Consider the following 7098-nt stretch of genomic DNA (forward strand, 5'->3'; position numbering starts at 1 on the left):
AGCTGAGTGAAGGCAAGCAGGCAGGCAGAGGAGCAGAGTACAGCGGAGACTCCGGCCCTGGAGACCAAAGCTACGGTCTCCCCCGCGTCCTCCGACTGCGGCCAACACTGTTTAACAGACGGGCTTCACTAGATACAACTTTGCGGTTTTGGTGCTTCCGTGTAGTTTGCGTTGGAGTCTTCTCTGAACAGCGTAGCCACACGCGAGCGCGCATGGGACACCGACCCGGGTGATTTATACGTGTAAGAAGTTACAATCAAATCCCTTTAAAATACACAGCAGGCAGCCCTCGTGAGACAGTGCGATATTTTAAGAGAAGTGCTCCCTTTCTGTGGAATTTAGGTGGGCAGTTTTTCTTTTTTTGGCTCTGTGCTCCTACATCTCTTGGAGAAATATCAATAACAATGACTAATATCTGCTCTCAAATTCTTTTAGTATAGAGCTTGTGTAATGATGGCTTATTCCAGAGAGGTCAAAAACAGTTTCACTGGTTGGCGAACCATGCTGCCTTGACAAATGTACATTTTCAGTACAAGTCGCAATACAAGATATTTTGATTTGTTCTTGTGTAGTCCTAGAAAGAAATCCTTGAACTGCTATGAAGGCGCCTCAGTGTAATTTTAGCAATAATGTTTATTTGCTGAAAAATGAATCACTGATTATCTCTAGACTCATTTTGGAGCATTATTTATTGCAAAGAGAAAAAGATCTGTCTTATTTTTTTAGCACTGACGCATACCCACGACTTCATACATACCAGTCATGTGGCTGTAGTTTTATGCAGAATATGTACTGCACTTTTTTAATTTCTTCATTTACATTGCTGTAATTATTATATATGCCCTGCTCTCATTTACTCAGTCTTACCACTTATTACGGCACATAATTGGTGATTATGAGCTTGGTTATGTTGCAAATTGAATGTAATAATCATTTATCAATTAGCCAACAATCATCTAACTGTGGGCGACTGTCTCATTTACATATTATCTTGTCTGTCTGTCTGTGTTGGCACGGGATGGCACAGGATTTAAAAGCTCTTATTCCTACAAACACTGACTGTGTGACTGAATACAGATTATACGGTTTCTAAATATACAGACTGAACAACAGACATTTCACCCCTTGTTGCATGAATAACAGACATGATTTCAGATTTTTATTGACATGGTGTGACAGACCCTCTGTGTTTGGATCCTCTGCTTTGTCTGCTTTCTCTTTCCAGGGCTGCAGACCTGATGAGTGTAATCCGTGGCATGGGACACACCTGGGCCTGGTGTGCTCCCCGCTTAAAAAGCCTGAGCATGCAGCAGCCTCGGAGTCGGCAGATCTCCTATCACACCATACACCATTGGTTTTTGGTTTTTCTTGTTTTCCTATTCCATGTTTTTCCAGCACAACATCCATGCAACACATTTTCACACATCCACTCCTTACACTACTGACTTTAGAGATTCATCCCATACATTCTTTTGGTGCAATTTGCACACGCAACACGTTCAATATTAAACTTTGAATGAACAAGTGAACAGCGCTCTGTGCAGCAGCGGGGGCGGGGCTTCAGGGCTCTAAATACTGAGACCAGCATGTCGTCCGCAGCAGGCAGACTGCGGCTCATTGACTGTGGAAAAAAAAAAGTATAGTACGTCCCACATTTTTAAAATTTTAGTACGTCAAAAAAAAGTATGTAGATGGTATGTTGAAAAAAGTCATTGTTTAGTATCTAAAAAAGGTCATATACTATGTCGATAAAGTCAGTATGAAAAGTCATAGTATAGTATGTTGAAAAAAGTGATTAAAAAGTCAGTCTAGTATGTCGAAAAAAGTCATGGTACAGTATGTAAAAAAAAAAAGTCATAGTATAGTAAGTCAAAAAAGTGATAAGTCATAGTATGGTATGTCAAAAAAGTCATTATGTTGTAAAAGGTCAGTCGAGTAAGTCGAAAAAAGTAATAGTATAGTATGTCGAAAAAAAGTGATGAAAAGGTCAGTATATTATGTGAAAAAAAGGTTTTAGTATAGTTTGTCGAAAAAAGTGATAAGTCATCTTGTAGTATGTTGAAAAAAAATGATAGTCATAGTTTATGTTGAAAAAGGTCATAGTGTAGTATATCAAAACATTTGATAAAGTCATAGTATAGTATGTCAATAAAATTATAGTATGTCGAAAAAAGTCAAGTATAGTTTGTTGAAAAGGATTAAAAACTCATCGTATAGTATGTCGTAAAAGTGATAAATTCATTGTGTTTTCATTTTATCACTTTTTTCAACATACTATACTATGACTTTTTTTGTATCCCTTTTTTCGACATACTTTACTGTGACTTTTAATCACCTTTTTCAACATGCAGTGCTATACTACGACTTTCCTATCACGTTTTTTGACATACTATACTTTGACTTTTTTTTTATCATTTTTTGACATACTATGACATTTAAATTTTTCAGTGTCATATAGGGATCGAACCCACCACCTCCAATATTCCATCCAGATATGTAGCGCACTGAGCTATCTGACCAGATACAGTGAAGTAATGTTCCTTTTTGTATTTGGCATCTTCATTTGAAGTTAGCCTTTAAAAACTTACTGTGTCACATAAGGATCGAACAACTTCCAGTATTCCAACCAGTTATCTAGCACAGGTCATGCAGTGCCTTATATGTAATTAGCAAGATGTTAAAGTTGATTCTGAATTTTACAGGGAGACAATGAAGGTATGCCAGAACAGGGGTGATGTGAGACCGACGGCTAGCTCTGGTTAATAACCTGGCCCCTGCATTTTGAACCACCTGTAGGCGATTTAAAGCAGATTGACTGAGGCAGGTGTAGAGGGAATTACAATAGTCTAGACAGAAGAATATGAAAGTGTGAATTAAAAGTTCAAGATCCGTGGAGGACAAGATGCATCGGATTTTTTTTGCAATGTCTCTTAACTGGAAAAAGCAGGTTTGGACAAGTTTAGTGACATGATGGTCAAGAGTCATATTCCGGTCAAAGATGATTCCAAGATTCTTAGCTGTAGGACTGACATTGGATTGAAGTGGGCCAATAAACTGATGAACTGCTGTAGCAAAATTGTCTAGTCCTATTAAAAGAATGTCTGTTTTATCAGGGTTTAAGTGGAGAAAGTTGGGAGACATCCAGTCGTTGGTTGCTGCTAAGCAGTCATGGAGGGAGGACAGTTGATTGAGGTTATTGGTTTTGGCTGAAAAATAGATCTGAGTGTCATCCGCATAACAATGATATGACACGTCAGGAAAGCTGCTGAACAAATGACCCAGAGGAAGCATGTACAATGAGAAGATGATCGGCCCCAGAACCGACCCCTGAGGGACTTCACACCGCAAAGGGGCTGATGAGGAGACATGATTATTAATGCAAACATGGAAATATCTGTTAAGTATGAATGAAACCAGTTCAAAGCTTTACCAGATATGCCAACCCAATTTTGCAACATATCAAGTAATATAGCATGATCAATGGTATCAAAGGCAGCAGTTAAATCCAGTAAAATGAGTACGGAGTGTTCACCTTTGTCTGCATGCATAAGGATGTCATTGGTTACTCTGAGTAATGCTGTTCTGTACTATGTTTTTGGCGAAAGCCTGATTGGAATTTGGCAAATATTTTGTGCCCCTCCGCCACTTTCAGAAGTTGGTCCGTAACCATTTTCTCTAGAATCTTTTATATAAATGGTAGTTTGGAGATTGGTCTGTAATTATCTAATTGAGCTGGGTCGAGAGTAGGTTTTTTAAGAAGTGGTTGAACACTGGCAGTTTTGAAATAGACAGGAACAAACCCGGATGTGAGAGAGTGGTTGATGATTGAGAGCAGGCTGGGGCCTAAAACAGGAAGAACGGATTTTAGAAATGCAATACATGCAATACAAAGTTTTCACAGTCATGAGGAGATGAGACGGGAATGACAGGTACAGTCGGGTTTACAAGCTGGTTAATAGTGCTAAACAGAAACCTTGGATTATTTGTATTGCTGTTAATTAAACCAGTGAAGTAGGCAGCACGCGCTTCTTTAATGATCTGGTTCAGATCGAATAAAAGGTCCCTCATCCGGATGTGGTGAACTACTAGCTTTGATTTTTTTTCCAGCCTTCAGCCTTTCTGTATTCTTTCCTGTGTTGCCTGATAAAATCATTGATCCAATGCATTGTGTTAATAACTGGTACTGACCTGGAGGTGAAAGGGGCGGAAAAATCAAGGGCTGTTGTACACAATTCATTAAACCAATGAAGTGAAGTGTGAATGTTCATTAGCCAGACTAGAAAAGTAGCTGGAAAACATGGCTGTAGACTGATCATTAAAGATGCAAGAGTGGGTGTTACGTTTCTGGGTTATTGTAGTAGGTGTCAAGGGTGCATCAAAGATAATACATTTGTGATCGGAGACAAAGTCAAACCTATTCATAGAGTTAAGAGACATACCCAGAGAAAATACTAAATCAAGGGTATGCCCACGGTTGTGTGTGGGGCCAGAGACATGCTGCACAAGGTTAAATGCTGTTGCAATGTTTAAAATTTCGGTGGCAAATGAGTTGGAGTGATTGTCAATATGAATGTTAAAGTCACCAGCTATGATGGCCCTATCAAATTTGAGCACAAGAGAGGACAGTCACTCAGAGAATTCATTGGGAATCCCGTAACTGAATTTGAATTTGGGGGTCGATAAATGATTACACAGCAAATGGGATCATCACACACAATTTTAAAAGACCCAGGACTAGGTGGAGAGATAATCTCTCCACAATGGCCTGGGAACGCCTCGGGATCCCCCAGTCAGAGCTGGTTAATGTGGCCCGGGCAAGGGAAGTTTGGGGTTCCCTGCTGGAGCTGTAGCCCCCGCGACCCGACCCCGGATAAGCAGTTGAAGATGAGATGAGATGAACATACCATATCATGATTTTTTTTTTTTTTTACTTTTTTCAAAATACTATACTATGACTTTTTAAATTTTTCAACATACTCTGACTTTTTTTCAACATGCTATACTATAACTTTTTTTTAATCACTTTTTTCAACATACTTTAGTATGAATTTTTTCGACATACTATAAGATTACTTTTTTATCGCTTTGTTTGACATACTATGACCTTTTTCAACATACTACACTATAACTTATTTATCACTTTTTCAACATACTGATGAACACACTGACTTTTTTGGACATATTGTACTATGACATACTTAAAACTTTTGACAAAATTAGTATGTTTTTCGAAATACTATACCATGACTATTTTTGATATACTATACTACGATTTTTCCATCACTTTTTTGGACATACTATACTTTGACTTTTGTTTATCACTTTTTTTTACATATAATATGACTTTTTTGGACATACTATACTATGACCTTTATCACTTTATCAAAAAAGTCATAATATAGAATCTTGAAAAAAGTAATAAGTCATAGCTTTAGTATGTCGGAAAAAGTCATAGTATAGTATATTGATAAAAGTGATAAATAAGTCACAGTATAGTATGTCGAAAAAAATCATAGTATAGTGTGGCAACCCCTGCTGTCAATTATATAGTAGGGTTCTGTTAACCTGCCATCAGGGCCTTCTGGGAATTCCTGGGCCCGGTGTTCAAGTCTATAAATCCCAAGCTCATGACTCATTCGCTCTCTCTCTCTTTCCCAGCAGATACCATCGCCGGGCATGTTGCAGCTCTAGGTTTTCCTTGGTTAATCTTTTGCTTGTTGTATACATTTTACAACAAGCAAACACCATTCTCCATGCACATTTTTCACTACTGATACTACTGATATTCACACTCCATACATGTTTTACCTTCTTTTTGTTAAATAAATCAATTGATTTAAACTTTATCACGGTGTGTCTTATTTGTCATGGCCTTGAGAGCCAGGTTGTAACAATATTATGTCGAAAAAAGTGATAAAAAAGTCAGTGTAGTGTGTCAAAAAAAGTGATAAATAAGTCAGAATAATATGTCGAAAAAAGTCGTAGTATAGTATATGGAAAAAAGTGAAAAAAAAGTCAAAGTATATAATGTCGAAAAAAGTGATATAAAAATAATAGTATAGTATTTTGAAAAAAGTGATAAATAAGTCATAGTATTGTATGTCGAAAAAAGTGATACAATAGTATGTCAAAAAAGTGATAAAAAAGTCATTGTATAGTAGGTCGAAAGAAATCATATTATGGTATGCGAAAAAAGTCATAGTATAGTATGTCAAAAAAAGTGATAAAAACAACATACTAAAAAAGGTCATAGTATAGAATGTCGAAAAAAGTGATAAAAAAGGTCATAGTATAGAATGTTGAAAAAAGTGATAAAAAAGTCATAGTATAGTATATTGATAAAAGTGATAAATAAGTCACAGTATAGTATGTGGAAAAAAGTCATAGTATAGTATATTGATAAAAGTGATAAATAAGTCATAGTATAGTATGTGGAAAAAAGTCATAGTATAGTGTGGCAACCCCTGCTGTCACTTATATAGTAGGGTTCTGTTAACCTGCCATCAAGGCCTTCTGGGAATTCCTGGGCCCAGTGTTCAAGTCTATAAATCCCAAGCTCATGACTCATTCGCTCTCTCTCTCTTTCCCAGCAGATACCATCGCCGGGCATGTTGCAGCCCTAGGTTTTCCTTGGTTAATCTTTTGCTTGTTGTATACATTTTACAACAAGCAAAAACCATTCATGGTGTAGTATGTTGAAAAAAGTGATACAAAGTCATAGTATAGTATATCAAAGAAAGTGATAAAAGGTAATAGTATAGTATGTCGAAAAAAGTAAAAATATAGTTTGTCAAAAAAAGTGATAAAAAAGTCATAGTATAGTATGTCAAAAAAAGTCATAGTATAGTATGTTGAAAAAGTGATAAAAAAAGTCATAGTATAGTATGTCGAAAAAAGTATTAGTATAGTACTTCGAAAAAAGTGTTCAAAAACGTCATAGTGTACTTTGTCGAAAGAAGTGATAAAAAAGTCATGGTATAGTATGTCGTAAAAAGTGATAGTATAGTATGTCGAAAAAAGTCATAGTGTAGTTTGTCGGAAGAAGTGATAAAAAAGTAATAGTACTGTATATATAAAAAAGTGATAGAAAAGGTCATA

Source organism: Sebastes fasciatus, chromosome 8, assembly GCF_043250625.1.
Source record: "Sebastes fasciatus isolate fSebFas1 chromosome 8, fSebFas1.pri, whole genome shotgun sequence".
Classification (NCBI taxonomy): domain Eukaryota; kingdom Metazoa; phylum Chordata; class Actinopteri; order Perciformes; family Sebastidae; genus Sebastes; species Sebastes fasciatus.